Genomic DNA, 22,877 nt, shown 5'->3' with positions numbered 1-22,877 from the left:
ATCCTTCCAAATCCTAATTCTATCATTTGTCTGCTCTATGGCTCATGATGAATTTGGCATAAAGTTATAATATATAGTGGCCTAAAGTTATAATAGTGTGAATGGTTTGGGATGAGACTTTGTGTGTCTACTTTTTGTTGTTGTTGTTTTTTGAGATAGAGTCTCACTCTGTCACCCAGGCTGGAGTGCAGTGGCATGATCTTAAGCTCACTACAACCTCCACATCCCAGTTCAAGCAGTTCTCCTGTCTCAGCCTCCCGCGTGGCTGGGATTACAGGCATGCACCACAGCCAGGGTAATTTTTGTATTTTTAGTAGAGATGGGGTTGCATTTACCATGTTGGCTAGGCTGGTCTTGAACTCCTGACCTCAGGTGATCTGCCCACCTCGGCCTCCCAAAGTGCTGGGATTACAGGCATGAGCTGCTGCACCTGGCCTTGTTCTTGTTGATTTTTTAAATTGATAAATAAAAATTGTATATATTTATGCTTCACAATATGATGTTTTGAATCATGCATAATTGTGAAATAGCTAAATTCAGCTAATTAACATATGCACTGCCTCACATACTTATTTTTTGTGTTGTGAGAATGTTTAAAATCTACTCTCTTAGCACTTTGCAAGTACACCATACAGTGTTATCAACTATAGTCACCATGTTGTATAATAGAGCTCCTAAGTTTATTTCTCCTGTCTAACTGAAATCGTGTATCCTTTGACCAACATCTCCCCAATTCTCCCTCCCCTCCCAAACACCATTGTACTTTCTATTTCTAGAAATCATATTTTATAGATTTTATAGATTCCACATAAAAGTGAGATCACTAACATACATGAAGTGATAGCTCATCGTAGATCTAATTTACATTTCCCTGATAATTAGTGATGTTGAGCATTGTTTCATATACTTGTTGGCTCTTTGTATGTCTTCCTTTGAAAAATATCACTCAAGTTCTTTGCCCATCTTAAACTAGGTTTTTTGTTTTGTTGCTGTTGTTTGAGTACCTTATATATTTTGGATATTAACTCCTTATCAGATGCATAGTTTGAAATATTTTCTTTCATTCTATAGGTTGTCTCTTCATTCTGCTGGTTGTTTCCTTCACAGAGCAGAAGTTTTTAGTTTGCTTTGATCCTATTTGTCTATTTTTGGTTTTGTTGGCTATGCAAAACCAACGTTATAGAATTTTCCTCCTGTGTTTTTTTCTAGCATTTTTATAGTTTTAGGTCTGATGTTTAAGTTTTTAATCCATCTTGAGCTAATTTTTGTGTATGGCATGAGATAAAGATCTAATTTCATTACCCTGCATGTGAATATTCAGTTTCTCCAAAACTATCTATTGAAGAAATTGTTCCTTCCCCACTGTGTGTTCTTGTCATCTTTGTCAAAAATGAACTGACTGTAAATGGCATGGATTTATTTATGGTTGCCCTTCTCTGATTCTGTTCCATTGGATGATGTGTCTGTTTTTATGCCAGTGCCATGCTGTTTTGATTACTGTAACTTTGTAATATATTTTGAAATCAAGTCGTGTGTGCTTTTATGCCAGTACCATGCTGTTTTGATTACTACAACTTTGGAATATATTTTGAAATCAAGTGGTGTGATGTCTCCAGCTTTGTTCTTTTTGCTTAAGATTGCTCTGGCTCTTCAGGATTTTTTGTGATTCCATACAAATTTTCGGACTGTTTTTTCTATCTCAGTGAAATATTTCATTAGAATTTTGATACAGATTGGATTGAATCTGTACATTGCCTTGGATAGTATGGACATTTTAACAATATTAATTCTTACAATAATTGAACACAAAATATCTTTCCATTTGTTTGTTTCTTCAATTTCTTTCATCAATGGTTTAGAGCTTGCAGTGTACAGGTCTTTTATCTCCTTGACTAGGTTTATTAATAAGTATTTGTAGCTATTGTAAATAAGAAACTTTCTTGATTTCCCTTTTGAATAGTTCATTGTAAGTGTATTAAAACACTACTTATTTTTGTAGGTTAATTTGTTTTCCTGCAACTTTGCTGAATTCATTTATTGTAACTTGGAGACTTCAGGGTTTTCTGTACATAATATCATGTCTGCAAATAGACAATTTCACTTCTTCATTTCATACCTGGATGACTCATTTCTTTCTCTTGCCTAGTTACTATGGCTAGGATTTCCAGCACGATGCTGAAAGCAGTGGCAAGAGTGAGCATCTTTATCTTGTTCCTGGCTTTAAAGAAAAAGCTTTCAACTTTTCACTATCAAGTGTAATGTTAGCTGTGGGCTTGTCATATATGGCCTTTATTGTGTTCAGGTGCATTCATTCTATACTTAATTTGTTGAGAGTTTTTATGCTGAAAGGATGCTGAATTTTGTCAAATGCTTTTTCTGTATCTATTGAGATGATCATATGGTTTCTGTCTTTCATTCTGTGAATGTGATGTGTCACCTATATTGATTTGCATGTGTTGACACTACCTTGCATCCAGGGATAATTCACATTTTGGTATTATGCTTTGAGAGTCTGAGAAAGATTGGTGTTAATTCTTTAAATAAAGATTGGTATTAGTTCTTTAAATATTTGGTCAAATTCAGCAGTGAAGCCATCAGGGCCTGGACTTCTCCTGATGTGAAACCTTTCATCACTGATTCAGTCTTCTTACTCATTATTGGCCACATCTCTAATTTGCTAGAATGATTCTTGACGGATCTGAAATGCCCAGATACGAGGGATAATTTATGATAATTCCTAATATCATATACACATATCACTTCCTGCACTATTTTCTGTTTTTTAGTGACTATGTGAAGCTTGTTAGGCTCATTTCTTTTTGGTTCTCAACTTTAAGTTGTTTAATATATTTTTAAAAACGCCAATCAAGCATGCATAAACACATTTTCTGTATAGTTCTACATAGTAATGTAAATGTTGCAGAGGATGGTTTGAGACAAGGTCTGGCTCTGTCTCTCAGGCTGGAGTGCAGTGGCACTACCACGGCTCACCGCAACCTCAAACTCCTGGCCTCAAGTGATCCTCTCACCTCAGCCTCCTGAGTAACTGGGATTACAGGCATGCACTATTATGCCTGACATTTTTGTATTTTTTGTAGAAACGGGATTTCACTGTGCTGCCCAGGCTGGTTTCTAACTCATAGGCTCAGGTAATCTGTCTGCCCTGGTCTCCCAAAATGCTGGGACCACAGGTGTAAGTCACTGCACCTAGCCTGTAAATGATTTTATATAATAAATAATGTTTAAAGTTACTGAAAGGCAGTAACTATAAAGTTTGATTCAGGCACAGGTTTGCAATGTGTCCAACAGATAATCTAAAGATGATACTCCATATAGGAATGTGGCTTAATGTGTTCATGTCTTCAGGCTCTGAATTTCTTGACTCATATCAGGTACCACAGTGTTAATTGAGAACAGTGGAGTATTATGAGACTACAATATACTTATATCAGCTATTCAGTTCATGGCAATTTAGGCTGAGCTCAGCTGGACAGTTGCTCTGATCTTAGCTGGGCTCCTGCCTGTGTCTGCGGTTGGATGTAAATCAGCTTTAGGTCAGATATGTCGATCTTGGCTGGGCTCTTTCATGTATCTGGGGCCTCTGTTAGCATATCTGGGTTGACTTCGTTTTGGTCCTTGTGGTGTTATCCCCTAGCTAGGTAGCCAAGGCTTGTTCACATGACAGAGAAAGGAGTCCCAAGAGAAGAATCTACAAAGTTTCTTAAGTACTAGTCTGGGTACTGCCACATCATTATTTCTGCCACATTCTATTGGTCAAAATAAATCACAAGGACAGCCCCAATTAAAGGGATGAAGAGATAGGTTCCACTTCTTGATGAACAGATCTGTGAACTCTCACTGCTAATAGCATGGATACAGGGGATATGGACTATCACTATCATGGCCGTTTTATGTGCCTAGCATAGTGATTGGCTTCCCTGAAAAGGTATCTTTCACTAGCTAATTAATTGAGTAAATGTAAATAATCCTTCTATCCTAAAGTTGTCTTAATTAACCAGGTAAAAAAGACGAATCAAATTTTTCACTCTTATTAAATTCTATTTTACAAACATAATACAGAGTTGAAATCTTAGAGAAAATGTACCTGATCCTTTCAATTCTCATTTCTTATACTTTGGGAAGTTAAGAATTTCACAATAGCCTGTGGATTGCTTTATGATTTCCTGAAGGCAATGCAGAGAAAGTAGCAGCAGTGTTTGATATGACATGAATTTGGCTCTTGAAATCTCTAGTTGGGCAGACTCATAGGAACTCATGCAGCCTTCTTCTGGAAGGTGGGCCAGTCATCTTTATCAACTAGAGGTTGAAAGATATAAAGTACCTTCAGAAACACTTTATTGTAATAGGTAATAGGATCCCTGGTTCTTTATTTTGTAGTTTATGTCCTAAAAACTGCTTGAAACCAGTATTTCATTAAGGGCTCCATGGTAAGTAGTTTGTTCAGATTAAGCATTTGAAATTCACATTCACATGATGAGCAAGATAAAACTCGAACTCAATTTTAAGAGTCTATTTCTGTACCATACAGCTTTATTCATCCTATTTACACCTTAAAGCAATGTTGAGTTGGTAATACAGTATTTTAAGAAATAAAATTCTATTTACCACAAACGCCTATTTACCTGCTATTTGAAAATACTGCTTTGCTTTCACTTTTTGCAGAAAAATGTGAAATGTACTCTAAGTAACTTGTCTTACATATTTGCCATTTTTGAAATCTCACTCTATGGAGTTTTGAGCGTATTTGTTTGTTTGTTTGATATGCTTTTTAAAATATTCAGGTTTAAATCTAGTGATGCTGATTCAACAGGCAGATTCCGTTCCTAAATGTGCAGATGTGAGGTGATATGGTGACCTTTATTTGACTTTTTTGGTGGACATTAAATTATAAACCAGGAATGGACAGTGGCTGCTTGCTGGGGCTTTAATTGGCATCTCATTCATTTGTCTAGTTAGCTTAATAATTAAATGTTGCCTAATTTGATATAAGAAGTTTGCCAAGTGATGCTCATTTATGAATTTATGACTATATTAAAGTCTTTCACCTTTAATAATAAAAAGAGCAATACAATGTATTTAGTACATAGCTAGATTTTGATTGCTTCTACTTTACTTGAAAATAGGTGCAACCCACCAGGTATGTATAATTACACAAGAAACAACGAAAAACCAAGCAGAAACAAAACCTGACTCAAGATTTGAATATTTATGTATGTACATATCTATAATAGAGCTTTTAAAAGACAGCTTAAGTTTCTTTATCTGCTTATATACAGTATGTTTTAAGTGAAAACAGACTGATTTCAAAGTAATATTTTTTCACTTAAATGTAGCACTTGAAATTAAATTTTAATATAAGAAATGCTGTTTCTCAGCATTATGAATTATTTTAGGAAGGAGACTCTCAGAATCAAAATTAGAACTTTTAAAGAATCACTATCAATCTCCAACTAAAACAATGTAGGAATCTTTTGAGCTCAGTATAACCATTTTCTCTTTTATCAAATTGGAAATTGAGTCTATTTGGCAAACCAAAACGTTTTAGAAGTGGGGTCAGGGAGGGAAGTTGGAAGCACTAAAGGGAGGAAGAAGAGGAAGTGTTAGAAATGATAATTTAATGCAAACACAGATAATTTTTTTAAAAATCTAATTACTTCATTTTTTTTTTTTTTTTTTTTTTTGAGACGGAGTTTCGCTCTTGTTACCCAGGCTGGAGTGCAATGGCGCGATCTCGGCTCACCGCAACCTCCGCCTCCTGGGTTCAGGCAATTCTCCTGCCTCAGCCTCCTGAGTAGCTGGGATTACAGGCACGCACCACCATGCCCAGCTAATTTTTTGTAGTTTTAGTAGAGGCGGGGTTTCACCATGTTGACCAGGATGGTCTCGATCTCTTGACCTTGTGATCCACCCGCCTCGGCCTCCCAAAGTGCTGGGATTACAGGCTTGAGCCACCGCGCCCGGCCCTAATTACTTCATTTTATAAATATGGGTTTCACACTTTGAACTCTGTGTAGGGTTTTTTATTCTGACTTCAAGACAATAGGAATGATTAACTATAGAGATAAAAAATAATGTCCCACTACCAATGTCAGCAGCCATTCCTCATAATTTAACTAAAACCTCTATTGACAGGAAATCTTTATGTGATATGTAACTTAAAAGAAATTAATGTATCTATGATGACACTGTGAATTTTATTCTTTAACTTTTTTTTGTCTTTATGGCATGACAATCTCTCAAAGAACACAACTTCAAGTCAACATAAAATACGCAGATTTCTATAAGCAAGAGATAAACCAACTACACAATCACAATGACTTTGAACTCTTCATCCCAAAGATGCATTGGGTGCATTTTTTATAAACTGAAATAATAAATAATAGATTGGTTCTAAAAGTAATCTATGTTTTTGCTGAGCCATCTACTCCCAAAATATCTGGATTCTGAGTCTCTAATACATTACACTAAGAATTTTATTCCAATCTCAAGCTTTTATGCATGCAAGCAAAGACAAAACCTCGGAAGTTTTGTGTTCCCCTGAAGTCTTTTCTTCCTGTCAACTAAAATAGTTCTTTTTTCATTCAAAACATATAAAAAGATGCAGGGAGAGATTAGAGATTATGCAACATTCTGCTCCATCCATTCCAGGTTGTCAACCACTCCAATTTATTAAAATGTAGAGTTTTCATTAGAAAAAAGTAATTCTTTAACTGTTATCTAAATTCTTTAGATATCAGATGAGTTAAATATTAAATTCTTTGAAAAACAAACAAATAAACAAATATTTTCTAAAGGCACAGGCAGCCGTCTGCCCTGCCTCCTCATTCTGAGTGGCTATGTTCTCAGCCAGCAAGTGATGCTATAATTTGCTGCAATAATAAGGCAGGCAGGCAGGAAAGTATCTTTTGGACTTTGCCTGATTGGGAAATTGGCAAGTTTCCTTTTGTTGTCTGATGCCATCATGGAAATATACAGAGATGCTAATTACCCTAATTGTTTGTGCTTAAGATTTAAGTTGTTATACATCACACTCCAAGAGATTCAGAATGATATCAAAGAAAGATGTGTGACTCAGTGAATCTTTGATTCTGAGATCCAATATATGGAATGTAGTTACTACTAATTCTGGCTTTTACTCCTTATGTGATCTTAGACAACCTCAAGTTTCTGTCTATACCCACTCATTTAGCAGGGGTTATTTTCTAACGTTTACTGTTTTGCTTTTTATTCGTCTGCATGTTATCATTGCCAACATATTGCCAGCCTTAGGTAATTAAGGACCCCTTAACCAATACATACGTATTTATGTTTCACATTCTCTACATTCTACATGTGTGCTGAAATTATTTTGAAGCTAATTGAATAGTTTCTTTACAAGTCAATTCTATTGAAATTTCATGCCTGTAGAAAGGCTGTTCATTCTTGGAGCCATTGTAAATAAGTCCCAGTTCCATTCTCTTCCCTTCCAAGTAGACCCGCTGGATGTGTTTAATTTGCAATGAAAAGTGGAAGAATGCTTATGGCATACTTTCTAAAAATGTGTTTCTCTGTCAGATGTTAATAGATGTTATTTTTAGGGTTCCATAGTCAAATGAGTTTGTGAAATGGAAGATTAAAATTAGTTAATACAGGTTTTCTAATGGAAGGACTGCTTAGGAAATTTAATATGCTAAACAGCAATTATAAATCCCTGAGAGAGTGATAAAGCATGTGGTGTCTTACTTAGTTGACCATAAAAATCATGATTTTGGAGAGCCGCTCACATGACTAGTTTTCTACAGAACACACTTTGTGAAATCCTGATCTTGAACAAGACAAAAAAGAATGTTAAGTAAACACATATGGCAAGAAATAAGAAGAGAAATCAAAGACAGTAAAAGTGACACTTGGAATCAAAAGGTGGTATCAGTCTACACATGAAGGTTATGCTGCAGTGGCAAATAACCCCAGTATATCAGTGATGTACAAAAGAAAATGTTTACTTTTTTCTCATGCCTCATGTTGATTACAGGATGGCTGAATGCACTGATCCACATTATCTTCATTGAGAAATGCAGCTGGAAGAGCTTCTACCACCTAGAATGTCACAGATCATCAGGGTAGTGGGAAGGAAATTTGGAGAATTACTTCAAACTATTAAAAGCTTCTACCTAGAGGTGACCCATGCAACTTCTCCTCCCATGCCATTGGCCAACTCTAACTTAAAGGACATGGGAAAGTACAATGCTACCATATTTCTAGGAGAGTAACAGAATATTGGTGTTGAATGTTCCTAATGACTACACAGAGACAGAGGAGAGCTGCCTTCCCCCTGGTTCATGCATTTTCCTGTCATCCAGTGACCCATCAATGCAGGGCTATAAAGGCAAGGGCCATCACCTCGACTCAAGACAATTCTGAAGGGTAATCACAGTTTCAGAGGCCTCTAGAGGGGTTGAATGGGGTCTTTGTTAGGTCTGCATCACAGCCCAAGCTCCCTTCTGTACAGTCCTCCTTCACCTCCTTTCCACAAGATGTTGTTCCCAAAATCACTCACTAGAGAACTTCTTGCTTGATAATCTCTATCTTAGAACTTACTTTTTTGGGAATCCAGTCTGTTATACTATACAACATATGTCCTTCAATGATAGAAAATATTGTTTTGTGTGTTTTCAAACTTTATGTAAATGGTATAATGCTGTATACACTCAATTTGCTTTCTTCAAATTATGTTTTTCGAGGTATATTCATATTGATTCACATAGCCCTAATTAGTTTACTTTTAACTGATTTTTTTTTAAATACCACAAGTTATTTATCTGTTCCTTTGCTAGTGAGAATTTGGGGTTTTCCCAATTTTTTACCATCACAATCTTCTGGAGATGTAACTCCTTGTTCACATACACAAGAGTTTTTCTAATACACATATATACCTTTAAAAAGAATGGCAATAAAATAGAGGATCTGCATTCTCAATTTTATTAGATATTATAGTTTTCTGGATACTAGTAGAGAATAACATAAATGATAATTTGTTTTTCTGTTTCTGTGAATTGCCTATTCGTATCCTTTCCCATTTTTTTCTATTTAATTCTTGTCTTTTTCTTATTAAGTTTAAAAAATATATATTCCTGATACCATTCTTTGTCAGATATACGGTTTGAAATATCTTCTCTCAGTCTGTGACTTGCCTTTTAACTTTTTTATGATATCTTTTTATAAATAAGCTTTAAATTTTAATGTAGTCAAATTTATTCATCTTTTTTCTTTATGGTTTATGCATTTTCTGTGTTGTTTAGAAAATGTTTCCCTATCTGAAGCCTTGAAAATATTCTGCATTTTTCTTGAATGTATTTATAGTTTCTGCTTTTTACATTTGCATTATTAATCCACCTGAAATTCATTTTTTATTTTTGTATATAATATAGTAAATACACTTTTGTTTTATACAGTTAGCCAATTCTTACAGCAAAATTTTTTCCAACCTGATATTCCATGCTCATTTTTTTGTTTGTTTAGAAATGGGGTCTCACTCTGTTGCCCTGGCTGGAGTGCAGTGGCATGATCATACTCACTGAAGTCTCAAACTCCTTGGTTCAAGTGATCCTCCCACCTCAGCCACCCAAATAGTTGGGACTGCAGGTGCATGCCACCATACTCAGCGAACTGTTTTATTTTTCCTAGAGACAAAGTCTTACTGTGTTTCCCAGGATGGTCTCAAATGACTGGGCTTAAGCAATTCTCCCACCTCTGCTTCGAGAAGTGCTGGGATTACAGGCAAAAGCCACTGTGCCCACCAGCCCCATACTAATTTGTAGTGTCACTTCCATAGATATAAAAATGTATATTGGGCCCTCTGTTCTGTTTAGTGTGTTTGTCTATTCCTACACTAACATCACTTTGAATTAATTAATATGGCTTCACAATAAATCCTCATATATTAACAACTAAATTGCCTTTCCTTCATTCTTCTTTAAAACTGCCTCGGCTTTTCACCACCTTTTGTTCCGAGTGAATTCTGGAATCAATTATTAACTTTCACTAAATAAAATTCTCTGTTGGGATTTTGATTGGAATTGGAACCGATTTTTATATATGAATTTGAGGATTATTGATATCTTTATGATATTGAACATTTCCGTTTATGAAAATAGTACCTCTCTAGAGAGATTTCATTTTGCCATAGACGTGCCCAATTCCCATGTTTTCTGTGTTGAGATACACTCAAGGGAGTGTAGACATGAAGGAGCAGCCCACGCATCTACAGGGCTACCCTGTTTTCTCTTTCAGTATAAATGGATTAAACTTGGCACAAACGCGATTTGAAATAAGTGCAGTGCTTTAAGGGTGACTGATACTACACTGAAGGAGCTAGATAATGCCATTTGAAATTATCTAAAAGACTGAAAAATTCAACAAAGGAGTTATAATAGAGTTAAGGGAGAGATGAAAAAGTCTGAAATAATATGTGGGAAAGGCAAAGAAAACATATTGTTCTGTACTACTGTATTTCATAAAGGTTGGCATTCATTAATTCAGTATTCATTAATTCATTCATTCAAGAAATTCATTAATTCATTCAATAAATATTCATTGAGTACCCACTATTTCCTAGGCAAGTTCTAGCTTTGGGTAAAGAGTAGGAAACAAAACAAAGCCCCTGACCTTGGTGAACTCATTTAGGGAAGGGACTTACAAAACACTGAGTAAGTACTAAGTACCTACTACATGAGAACTGCAAATCACCATTTTAGTCCTCAAGCTGATTATGAGAAGACTGGCCATCATAAAGTCACCAAGAGAACAATAATGAATGTCATGGGACGTAGTACTAAATAGAAATGCAATTAAAAGTGTGAAAGAAAGGTAATTGGTGATTGGGAGTCAAATAGGTTTCTTGGAGGAACTCCGTCTCTTGCTAGACACTGAGATGAAACTCTTCATGCTATGTCAGTAGACAGAGAGGAACTCAATATTCCTGGAAAGAAGAACCAAGTGGGCAAAAGCAGATGAGGTTAGATAAATGGAATGAAGCCAGATAATGAAGGAATCTGGCCACCATCAGGAGTTTAACATGTGGAGAGCAATAACAGGGCCCACTCTTCCCCTCTCCTCTTTTTCCTCCTTCTTCTATAGATCTGGAAACCGACCTGATAAAAGCAAAATTGTATCCGTTATCAGCCCAACATTGACAAAGAGAAGGCAATAGAAAGTGGAGAGGCAAGGGATATAATTACTTTGAGCTTGACTCAGTGTGAGAGAATTTGAGATAGGAGAGACAGCATGGACTCTACTCATGGGATTTATTATCAACATGGGAAGGCAGGAGTAATTTGCCTACTACTAAATGAATAAACACTTATAACCCAGATGATTGTTGAGACATCCTGCCCTTTGGCTTGAACCCCCAAATCCAGACATGGTTAGGTCTTGAAACTCCTCATGTTTTCTGCAGATCCCCAAGGGCTGGTATCTTTCATGGCCACTCTGCCTATAGCACCTGCATTCACGTGTGTTTCCTCAGTTTTCCCCCTTGACAAGCCAGAACTCTATCCCTTCATCAGTTTCCATAAAATATGCGTGTTCTCCAAGCGTTTTATGAATTTGCTTTAATTTCCTGAGGAACTGGGATCATGGAAAATAATCACATCAGGCTATATACAACCTCCAGTGCTCGCTGCTCCACTCTCCTCCTTTCTCCCAAACTTCCATCTCTGGTCTTCATTTCTCCCTTTCTGGATTGCTTGCAAGAGTCTCATATTCTGCTCTCTTTTTTTTTTTTGACCTCTGAACTTTTAATTGGCCTCCTGCTCCCCAAAGGGTCCCCTGCTTCTGCTGGCTTAATGTTTCAGAACTTTGGTGTCATTGGTCTCAGATACCACTTTGCCATCCACTATCCAGCTGATGGTGGTCTTTTGGATGGTTTGCATGGAGTTGCTGCTGTCCAGGACATCACCAAGATTGCCATCTCCCAGCAGGCGACGGTAGGTGGCGATCTCAGCCTCCAGCTTGACCTTGATGTTCAGCAGGGCCTCCTACTCCTGTACCTGGCGCTGTCCCTCTGCCCGGGTCTGTGGGAGCTCTGATTCCAGGTGCAGCAGGATCCTGTTGAGCTGCTCCATCTGAGGGCGTAGCAGGCCTCCACCTCCCTCAGGCTGTGCTCCAAGCTGGCCTTTAGATTTCTCATGGAGTCCAGGTCGATCTCCAAGGACTGGACTGCATGTTTCAGCTCTGTGAGTGTCATCTCAGCAGCTCCAACCTTGGCAGACTGTGTGGTGACCACTGTGGTGCTCTCCTTAATCTGCTGAGACCAGTACTTGTCCAGGTTCTCTCGGTTCTTCCAAGGAAGCTTGTCATATTGGGCCCAGATATCTGCCATGATCTTGGCAAAGTCCTGAGATTTGAGGGCATCTACCTCCACGGTCAACCCAGAGCTGGCGATCTGAGCTTGCAGGCCTTTTACTTCCTCTTCATGGTTCTTCTTCATTAAGAGCAGCTCCTCCTTGAGAGCCTCGATCTCTGTCTCCAGCTGCAGCCAAATGACATTGGTGTCATCAATGGCCTTGTGGAGCCCATGGATGTCACTCTTCAGAGACTGGTGCCTGGCCAGCTGTGTCTCATACTTGACTGTAAAGTCATCAGCAGCAAGATGAGCATTGTCGATCTGAAGAACAATGTGGGCATTGTCCACAGTATTTGTGAAGATCTGAGCCCTCAGGTCCTTGATGGTCTTGAAGTAATGGCTCCAGTCTCTGACCTGGGGTCGCTTCTTCTCCAGGTGCTCCCATATTTTGCTCTCCAGCTTCCAGTTTTGGTCTCCAGGATCCTCACTCTAGCCAGGTAGGAGGCCAGGTGGTCACTCAGGCTTTGTATGGTCTCCTTCTTGTTCTGGATGCCTCCCATTCCTGCCAGAGTCCTGGCCATCCCTGCAGCCAGGCCCCCGGACCCCATGCCACTCGGAAGCTGGTGGAGCAAGACACGGAGATGCGGGAACCAGAGCCCCAGGCACCTGCTTAGACGGTGGCCATGCTGCTGACCAGCCAGATGCTTTAAGTGGGCGCCTGGACAGAGCCCAGGGCCTGGTAGTTGGTGGAGAAAGTAGAGTGATTGGTGAAGCTCATGCTGTCCCACTCTCCAGAGGAAAGCGAGAGGAGAGGACTTAGGCTTTGCTGACCTCTGCTCTCTTTTTTATGTAGATCAGTTCAATTCTCCTCTACTCCTCACCCTAAAGGGTCATGTTCAAACGAATCAAGGAACTAACAACTTTGTAAGTAAATAAACACACACACACACACACACACACACACACACATACACACACTTACACACAAAATACACAGGAAAACAAACCAAGGCAGAAAGATAAATCTGTTTCAGACAATATAGAAAAGCTGGGAATACAAGGGGGATGGTAGTTCAGAGAAGGAAAAGATCAATCAAGAAGGGCTCAGTAGAGCAGATAAATGTTGAACTAGACCCTGAAGAGAGGCAAGAATTAGTATTATGGAGAGAGGAGGCAAGAGGTCATTCAAGAAAACTGCACAACCGAAAATGAGCATGGCATCTGGGAGAAGGCAACTCTTGACTGGGAAGCTAGAAGCAAGATAAGGCTGACTGGTGCTGGAAATGCCAGATTGTCAGACTCAAGAGCTTGGATTGCATCCAATAAGAACCAGAAGAAGCTCTAACAAATATGCGTTGGAAAGCAAGGAAGCTTTGGGAGTGGTCTCAGAAAAAAGAACCAGGGGTCCAAATACTATCAGAATTGTCTGTTTCTGATCTCTGCTTCTTTGTACGGATTGGCTTTAAATTCTTGTCCTGAAAATGTGCTTTCTCTGCCCAGGGGCTGGAGTGATTCAGCAGATTTCCAGCTCACTATCCATGGAGAAAAGGCTTTTGCCTCTTTCTTCAGCTCCAAAAACTCAAGAGAAGGATTCTATTTGGCTTGCTTGAACCAAGTGCCCATTCCTAGAAGCATCACAGTGTTCAGGAAGGTAAGTTCATGAAAAAAGACAGCAGTTCCTAACAGACCACATAATAAATAAAGCATGACCAGATCTGGAGAAGGGAGAAAACAGAATGAAAAATGTCTCACGTCACTTCTTTATTCCCTGTTTTCCCTTCCTCAAATCCAGACATCACTATTGGTGGAAGAGTTATGAATGAGGAAGCAATCTCAGTTTGTTTCTAAGATTCGACCCACTGACAAGATTTAGATAAGGAAAATGTATTTATTCTTTGGTGTTTTTTGTTAACAATCTACTATTCTCTCTCTCTCTTTTAAAGATAAGCTATTACTCTGCCACCCATGCTGGCATGCAATGGTACAATCATAGCCCACTGCAGCCTCAAACTCCTGGGATCAAGTGATCCTCCCACCTCAGCCTCCCTAGTAGTTAGGACTACAAGCATGCACCACCATGCCCAGCTAATTTTTTTATTTTTTTAAGAGATGAGGTTTTGCTGTTACTGAGGCTGGTCTTGAACTCCTGGCATTAAGCAATCCTCCCACCACTCCCTCCCAAAGTGTTGGAATTACAGGCATGAACCACAGCATGCCCAGCTGACAACCTACTATTCTTAAGTTTCTATTAAATCTTCCTTATTTTTCCCTCACTTTTTTTTCTAATCTAAGTCATTAGCCAACATTTTGTGTCTTCTTTTAAGCCACCTTAAATTCTTTTGAGGAAAAAGAAAAATATTAAAATCAACTACATAACACCTGTTATGAACCAATTATGTTAAGACATAGTTCTTGTTTTCAAACAGCTCTGAGTCTAGGAGCTATCTGTGTACACCATGTACACAAATAGCTATTACAATGGAGAAAAGTGCTAATGCCATTAAGGAGGCATAAATAAAATTCTGTGCGTTCAGAGTTTGCTTTACCATATAAAATAGTATCACTGGACCAATATTTTAAAGTAGAATAGAATAGATCAAATAGATCAAATTAAGACCTGAAGATATGGCAATGAAAGGCTCTCTATACATACGGACAGCTTGAGCCAATAGCATAGGAGTGATCAAGAGTAGAATGTGTTCAGAAAACAGTTCATATTTGACAGAATAAATCTGGGACTAAAAGGGGAGTGGGCCAAGAGAAGTGGAACCCTGTCATATCTGTAGCCAGGCAGTGTGACAAAGCGACAGTTTTAAATTTTTTATACAAAACTTTATGGGACGTTGTTTACAGGGTAATAGAGGAGGAACTAAGCTGAAGACATCAAAGAGACTGCAAGATTTTGAGGGTGAGGAGCAGGAAAATTAGCAGCGTCTTGGGGCAGATTCATATTACAAGGTAAAAGTCATCCTCGCAATGAAATCACTTCCCATTTCTGGAAGAAATTCCAATCCCAATCCCAAGACAGATCTGGATAGAGGAGAAGAGCATCTTCTTTCTCTCCCACATTAACCCTTGCAGGAGTTGGTGGTGGCTCTGTGTGGTCTAGGCAGTGGTCCCTAACCTTTTTGGCACCAGAGACTGGTTTCGTTGAAGACGGTTTTTTTGGGGTAGGAGGATGGTTTCGGGATGGAACTGTTCCATCTCAGATTATCAGGCATTAGGATCATTCTCATAAGAATGCAACCTGGATCCATTACATACACAGTTCACAATAGGGTTTGTGCTCCTGTGAGAATCTAATGCTGCATGTGATCTGGCAGGAGGTGGAGCTCAGATAGTAATGTGGGCTCCTCTGCTGCCTACCTCCTGCTATGCGGCCTGGTTCCTAACAGGCCATGACACTGGTAGCAGTCCCTGACCAGGGGCTTGGGGACCCTGGTCTATAGTACCCACAAGTCATGGAGTCACGAAACCACTCATGGTGTCACTGAGAAGCTCCCACACTTCAAAGATCTAGATAACAGTGTTTAAACCTGGCCAGGCGCGGTGACTCATGCCTGTAATCCCAGCACTTTGGGAGGGTGAGGCAGGTGGTTCACCTGAGGTCAGGAGTTCAAGACCATCCTGGCCAACATGGTGAAACCCCATCTCTACTAAAAATACAGAAATTAGCCAGGATATGGGTGTCATGGTGTGCACCTCCACCTGTAGACCCAGCTATTCGCAAGGCTGAGGCAGGGAAATTGCTTGAATCCAGGAGGTAGAGGTTGCAGTGAGCTGAGATCGCACCACTGCACTCCAGCGTGGCAACAGAGTGAGACACCGTCTCAAAAAAGAAATGTGTTCAAACCTATAATCCATGCATCATGGAAATTCAAGGCTTTTGTGTCACCCTTGTTGATTGTAGTTGGTTCCAGGATGCCATTTCTTCTGAATTAAGTAAACTTTCCATGTGGGTCCTTATTTCACATCATGTCAGCTCAGATGGGGGACTCATTCTCTTCCTTAATGGCCGTAAGTTAGTTGTTCACATATGATGTTGGTATTTACAATAGACTTGACTGGAGGTTTGAGAAATGGAAGGGGGTTCATATAACAGAAAGTAGTTTCAAATCAGATTATATATATATATATATATATATATATATATGTGTGTATATATATATATATATATATATATAGACAGAGTCTTATTCTGTCACACAGTCTGGAATGCGGTCATGCCATCTTGGCTCATGGCAATTTCCACCACCCAGTTCAAGCGATTCTCGCCTCCCTAGTAGCTGGGTCTACAGGCAAGCACCACCATGCCCAGCTAATTTTTATGTTTTTAGTAGAGATGGGGTTTTGTCGAGCTGCCCAGGCTGGTCTTGAACTCCCGACCTTAAGTGAGCTACCCACCTTGGCCTTCCAAAGTGCTGGGATTACAAGAGTGAGCCAATGCACCCAGCCTAGACATATATATCATATAAGCCTCCAATCATGCCATGACTAAAGGATTTTCAAAGGCCCCCTCACCTAACATAGTGCCCAGTCTTGCTCCAACTCCCACTCCATATCCCCTTTTCATGTCTCCCATTTAGAATTTCTCCGGAAAATTTTCAAACTCTTCACTTTATTATAATGAGAAGTGTTTTTCAATCATGGGTGATACCTCCCTCTGCCCTTGACACACACTGACAAGCGGTGGTTCAGCAATGTCCGGAGACATTTTTGGTTGCCATAACTTTGGGGAGATTACTACAAGCAACTAGTGAGTTGAAGCTGGGTATGCTGCTTAACATCCTACAATGCACAGGACAGCCAGCCACAATAAGGGACTATCCAATCAAAAATGTCAATGGATCCAAGGCTGCAAAACCATGATATAGAGCAAATCAGTTCTCTCCATACTGCATACTTACAGATATACAGTCTTCTTCATCTTTGTATGATTTTAACCTATGAAGCGTTCACTCCATTTTATCAAAGGAGATTCCTGTTACAGCACACAATGACAACTGAGACCCTAAAGTTTCCTCTAACATGAGCTGCCCTTCTAAGTTATGGTTTTAAATGGCATATTTCCTCAATACATACAGAATAAAGTTCTCATCCATACTCAATTATACTTACTCTGCCAGGAAGAGAAAGAGAGAAATAGGAGAATGTAAATAGTGTGGGTGATTCTGTCCCACGTTCCACTAAAGCATATGCCCCAGAGGAGCGCGAGAAGGGAGATGTGAATCTGATGTTCCTTCAGTTGGTCTCAGTTCCTGAATTGCTCTCATAGTATGAGCATCTCACCATGCTGCATGTGATTCAAGTGTTTAAAGATACATTTTTTTTCTTGTACAACATGGCCCCCAAATGCAAGCCAACTACTTTATCAGGTGTTTAGCTGAGAAAACAGCAATCTGTTCCAATGCTGGAGGAAAAACTGGCTGAGTTGGATGGTACAGAAGCCTCAAACATGACGCGTAAAAACGGCCATGTATATTACACGTTAAGGGTGAATGAAGGAATTTTTTTCCCAGGGTATTTCTGAATTTATATGATTTTTTACCTCGCCTAATGATTTCAGAACCAAACTCTATGTAAAATGCAACTCCATATTACCAGGGAAGAGGGTCTGAGGGAGTACTGGAGAAGCAGAGGTATTGGAATACAGCCTTAGGGATATTACAGATTGGGACGATGATAAGAAAGAGAAAAGAAAAGAAGGAATGTTGAGCAGACATCAGAAAGGCAAAAAGGACTGAAAGATCACATTGCTACTTTATCAATTTTTAGGAACATCTATTTGATAACTGAATGAAAAGTTTGCTAATTTTATAAAAGGAAAGCTATGCCACAGAGAGCTTAGTTGGTTCCAGTATTGACCTTTCAAAAATATTACTGAGCAATGTAGAAGAAAGCAATGTAGAATAAAATAACTAAAGTTACAATGCAATACCTGGTGAATTGTTAATTCTGTTTTTCTGTGCGCCTAATGTGAAATGTTAGCAGCTAAGCACATTTATCTGTTAATTTCATAAGTATTATATATGTTAGCCTGGTTTTTTTTTTAATTTAAAAAGCTACCAAGTATATGCCATAAATTCTAAATACTTTGTTTAAATATTAAACAGCAAGTGACAATGGCAGCTTTAGCAGGTGTGCCTTTGAAGTCTGCGTTTATATTGTGGTGAAAGTGACTGTGTGTAAGTGTGTAAACAGTGAGGTTGACAATTAAGTGGTCGCTAGATATCTCTAACTTTGCTGGCAGTTTCTGCCAGTGGCTCACTCTCAGTAATTTAAAATGGAGATTATTCTTTTTGCTAAGGTGATATTACAGGTCAGGATTCTTCTCTTTCTCCCGTTCTCTTCCTGGCTGTGTAAGTAAAACTGAGTTTGGAGGAGAACTTTGTTCCATACATACTGAGGAAATATGCTACTTAAAACCACAACTTTTTAAAAGGGCAGCTTGTATTAAAGGAAATTTCAAGGTCTTTGCTGCTCTTGTGTGCCATAACATGGGGAAAAGGCAAATTAACTCATAAATATTTTATAGGTCAAAAACTGTATGTGAGGTTTTGAAAGATAAATGCTATAGTAATCATTTCAGAAATTCCTATTTTAATTAAATACAATATTTTCAAAATTGTGCTGAGGTGCATGGCATAGGCTTTTTAACTTCGGAACTTCCTGAATAATGCACTAAATAAAGGGAAAATTGTTCTCTACTAAGTACTATTTTCAACACATAAAATTTTATAATGATTTTCTTTCATTTGGCCACAAATTAAGGATATGGGTACTTTTTCTGGACAAAATTGCTACCCTTTGTTTTCAAGACTTTAGTTCCATGCTCCTATGAAGTAAAATTTCTAAAAAGTGGTTGAGAATGTAGAATCTGGATTGGAAATTAAACACTGGATTAGCAATATTAGGGTACTGGGAAGTGCAAGGAGTTGGAGGAGTTTACCTAATGGGTCTTAGTTGACTTATCCAAGAATATTATTAGAAATTATTTGGATTCTAGAGAAAGAACATACGAAAGTCAAAGCTTATACACATTTGGAACAGAATTTGTATGTGGTTCTGTGGGATTCTCCTGTCCATATTCTTTTCTCCACAACATGCTGCTCAGCTACTTGACATTCTGTGTTCAGTAATGGTTTCCTAGTATAAATACATTCAAACTTCACTATAATACTCACTACAGACTTAACGTTCTATCCACATTTTTTTTTATTCTGTATCATGTAAATTAATCAGGGCAATGCAGTAATATATAAACATCAATGTCTCACAGGGTGCACACAGTAAAGGTTTATTTGTGACTCACTTCCCAGTCAAGTGCAATGCAGGCAATTGTCTTTGGTAGCTTTCCCCCAGGAAGTGATGCAGGGGTACAATCCCATATCAGACTATGATGCTACCATCCTAAACTTGAGGCATCTCAGGCATTCATGACAAGGGAAAACAGCTTGGGCAATCATTCCAGGGGGTTTGTGACCAGTCCAGAAAGTACAACACATCACTTCCACCAAAACACCAGGATCCAGACTCAATCACTTGGACCCAACCTAAATGCAAGGGATGGTGGAATACGTAGCTATCCTGTGTGCCCCAAAAGAGGGAAATGAAGTCAAATTTGGTGCACCCACAGCATTATCTGTTTCACACCATCTAAGAGTTTATTTATTCAAATAGCAAAAGAAACCTATAAATATTCTCTAAAGGATGAAGTTAAGTTCATGTCATGGAACACTGGGGGAATGAAATTGTGCCATAAGAGTAGTATGTTTTACAATGGGTGGGTTGAGACAACAGAAGAGGATATGCCTGAATGTCAGTGAGAGGAAGCCAGGTAGATAGCCCAGAATAACAAATAAAAAAAAAAAGAAAATTAAAAAAAAAAAAAAAAGGAAAAATTATTGATAAGGTTAGATGCCAAGTGAATGGGGAATAGAAAAGTAAACTGCTGTAGGAGCAAATGGTTTAGGACTAAGAGTGTATTAAAAATATCATAGCTAACATGGTTTACTATAAGCCAGCCATTATATGGGTTGTTAATCTCCATAGCAACCTGATGAGGTAAACTATGTTATCTCATTTTGCAGATGATGAAGCTGAGGAACAAAGTGTAAGTAATTGATTCACAGTCACACAGCTACTCAGTGGCAGAACTGGTATCCAAACCCAGGCCAAGTCTGGCTCCAGGGTCTATGCTTTTAACTTTCATATTTTACTTCCACTATAAAAGACAAACACTGCTGGATTTCTTCTTTTATGCGATACCTGGTATATCACACAAAGGCAACTTTTCAAAAAATGTCCAAGTCCCAATGCACTTTACTACCCACCAATTTATCAGGCTATATTGGCCTTTCTTCCTGATCTCATTTTCCTCTGTGCAAAGTAATTATTTAAAAGGCTAAACCAAATGGATAGATACCTTACTCCATCACTCTTCTTACACATTCTTCTCCTTGCCATTCCAGCAAAGGAAATCCTACTTTTAAATTCCTCTGGAGTAGGAAGTTCATAACTTCCTTTGTAACCTGTATCAGTATTTGGCACTCTGAAAGCAAAGTAGATATTTTGCATTTGGAATATATGGGAAATCTGGAATTTTTCACCAAAATTCCAGGAAGGCCAGTAAATCCTGGATAGGATATAAACCCAAAATGGCAGAATGTATGCTTTCTGCAGACCTTTCACACTTCTCTCAAACAGGAGTTGACAAATAAATCTGGGTGTTGTCTCTTTCTTTCTCCTTTGTATCCATCCCAATGGTCGAGTTTTGCATCTTAGGAAGAAACTACTAGTTTTTTTCTTAGGAATCTTTCCTTGGCCATTTATGGTCTGGACATCTCTCAAGAACGTTCTGAATAGCCCCTGGAAGCTGGGGTAATGTTGACAATGTTTAGTACCCTGGATGGTGGCGCTGACTGACTGAGCATGGGTGTCAGCCAACAAGAATGGACACTGGCTATAAGCACCGGTCTGGCTGTTCTAGTACTGCCTAACTGCACATCAGCCTGCCCCTAACTTTGTGCAATGGTGTTGCGGCAGGCACACTAAAGGAAACTGTGACTTCCTGCACATTCTCCCCTGTGCTAACACATGCTAAGCCAGAGGCCTAAATACTAGCTCTCTTCCCGTGACAGTGGTAGATTAAAATCTGTGGGGTTTTTGACTCTTTGTGGAATAGCGTTACTTGTATTTCAAATCCTGCTGATTAATCTCGTATAGCTGAAATTCTTGTTACCTTTCACTGATTATTTTTTGAGATTGGTTTGAATAGGGTATGTCTCATCTCACTTAAAAAAAAAATCATTAATTGAATCTAGCCTGTTCTGCAAACTTACCATGTGGCTCAATGAAAGATCAGCTCATCTTCACTAGAATATTTAGCTACCTGATTCCACTATCTCTGCTTATTACAAATGATGGCCTCCCTTGGTTTTGAGAATGTAAATCCAGATTCCAGTGTCTGCAGAGAAGTCACTGAATGCATCCCACCCTCCACTCATCATTTCTTACACCTCTCCTTAGCTATAACCTTAGATCTTATGCCCTGGTTCAAGTCTATCTGCCCAGTCAAGCTGGCCAGCACTTATGGCAAAAGCCATTAATTGCCCTTCTGTACTTATGCTTGCCTTTTTCTTTTTAAAGTAAAACTCCAGTTTTATCAGGGCACATGGCCGAATCAATGTTTCTTGAGGTTTGCTCAGCTAATACTATGTAGGCAAAACTACTGCAAGCAAATTACCAAGTCAAGGTTTTTGCTTTTTAATAGAAAATCATGGCCATGGAGCTGGTGAGGCAGCCTCCACCATACAGATAAAGTCAACACTCTATGGAATTGGGGAGCAATAAGGAACCCAGCTTCCTAAAGACCTCATGTATTAGACTGTGAGTTCTGCAAGGAGTGAAAGAAAAAAAAGAAAAGAAGGAAGGAAGGAAGGAGAGAGAAAGAAAAAAGAGAAAGAAAGAAAGAAAGAAAGAAAGAAAGAAAGAAAGAAAGGAAGAAATGAAGAAAGAAAGAAAGAAAGAAAGAAAGAAAGAAAGAAAAGAAAAGAAAAGTATCAGAATCTTTTTTCCTATTTCCTATACATTTTCCTAAAGTTTAGTTTCCTAAACTTTTTTCCTATTTGACCCTCTGTATTTTTTGGAAAGTCTCTTTGCACAGGAGCTTTATCCGTACCTAATACATCAGTATATATGAAACACTTGAGTATTATTTCTAGGTTAAAGATCAGCATATTGGGCCAGGTGTGGTGGCTCACACCTGTAATCCCAGCACTTTGGGAGGCTGAGGCAGGTGGATCACTTGAGGTTAGGAGTTCAAAAACAGCGTGGCCAATATGGTCAAACTCCATCTCTACTAAAAATACAAAAATTAGCCGGACATGCTGCCATGCTCCTGTAGTCCCAGCTACCTGGAAGGCTGAGGTAGGAGAATTGCTTGAACCCAGGAAGCAGAAGTTGTAGTGAGCTGAGATTGTGCCATTCAGCCTAGGAGACGCAGAGAGAAAGAGACACTCTGTCTCAAAAAAAA

The 22,877-nt window shown here is 38.8% G+C and overlaps 1 long non-coding RNA gene and 1 pseudogene across 3 annotated transcripts in view; both read right to left on the bottom strand.

Annotated features, from left to right (window-relative positions):
* Nucleotides 1-22,877, bottom strand: part of LOC108307437 — a 232,296-nt gene that overhangs the window by 196,663 nt on the left and 12,756 nt on the right. The window lies entirely within an intron of this gene.
* LOC108307384 lies at nucleotides 11,779-13,121 on the bottom strand (annotated as a pseudogene).

Source organism: Cebus imitator, unplaced genomic scaffold (genome assembly GCF_001604975.1).
Source record: "Cebus imitator isolate Cc_AM_T3 unplaced genomic scaffold, Cebus_imitator-1.0 Scaffold4, whole genome shotgun sequence".
Classification (NCBI taxonomy): Eukaryota; Metazoa; Chordata; class Mammalia; order Primates; family Cebidae; genus Cebus; species Cebus imitator.
This window is presented reverse-complemented; position numbering and strand designations above follow the sequence as displayed.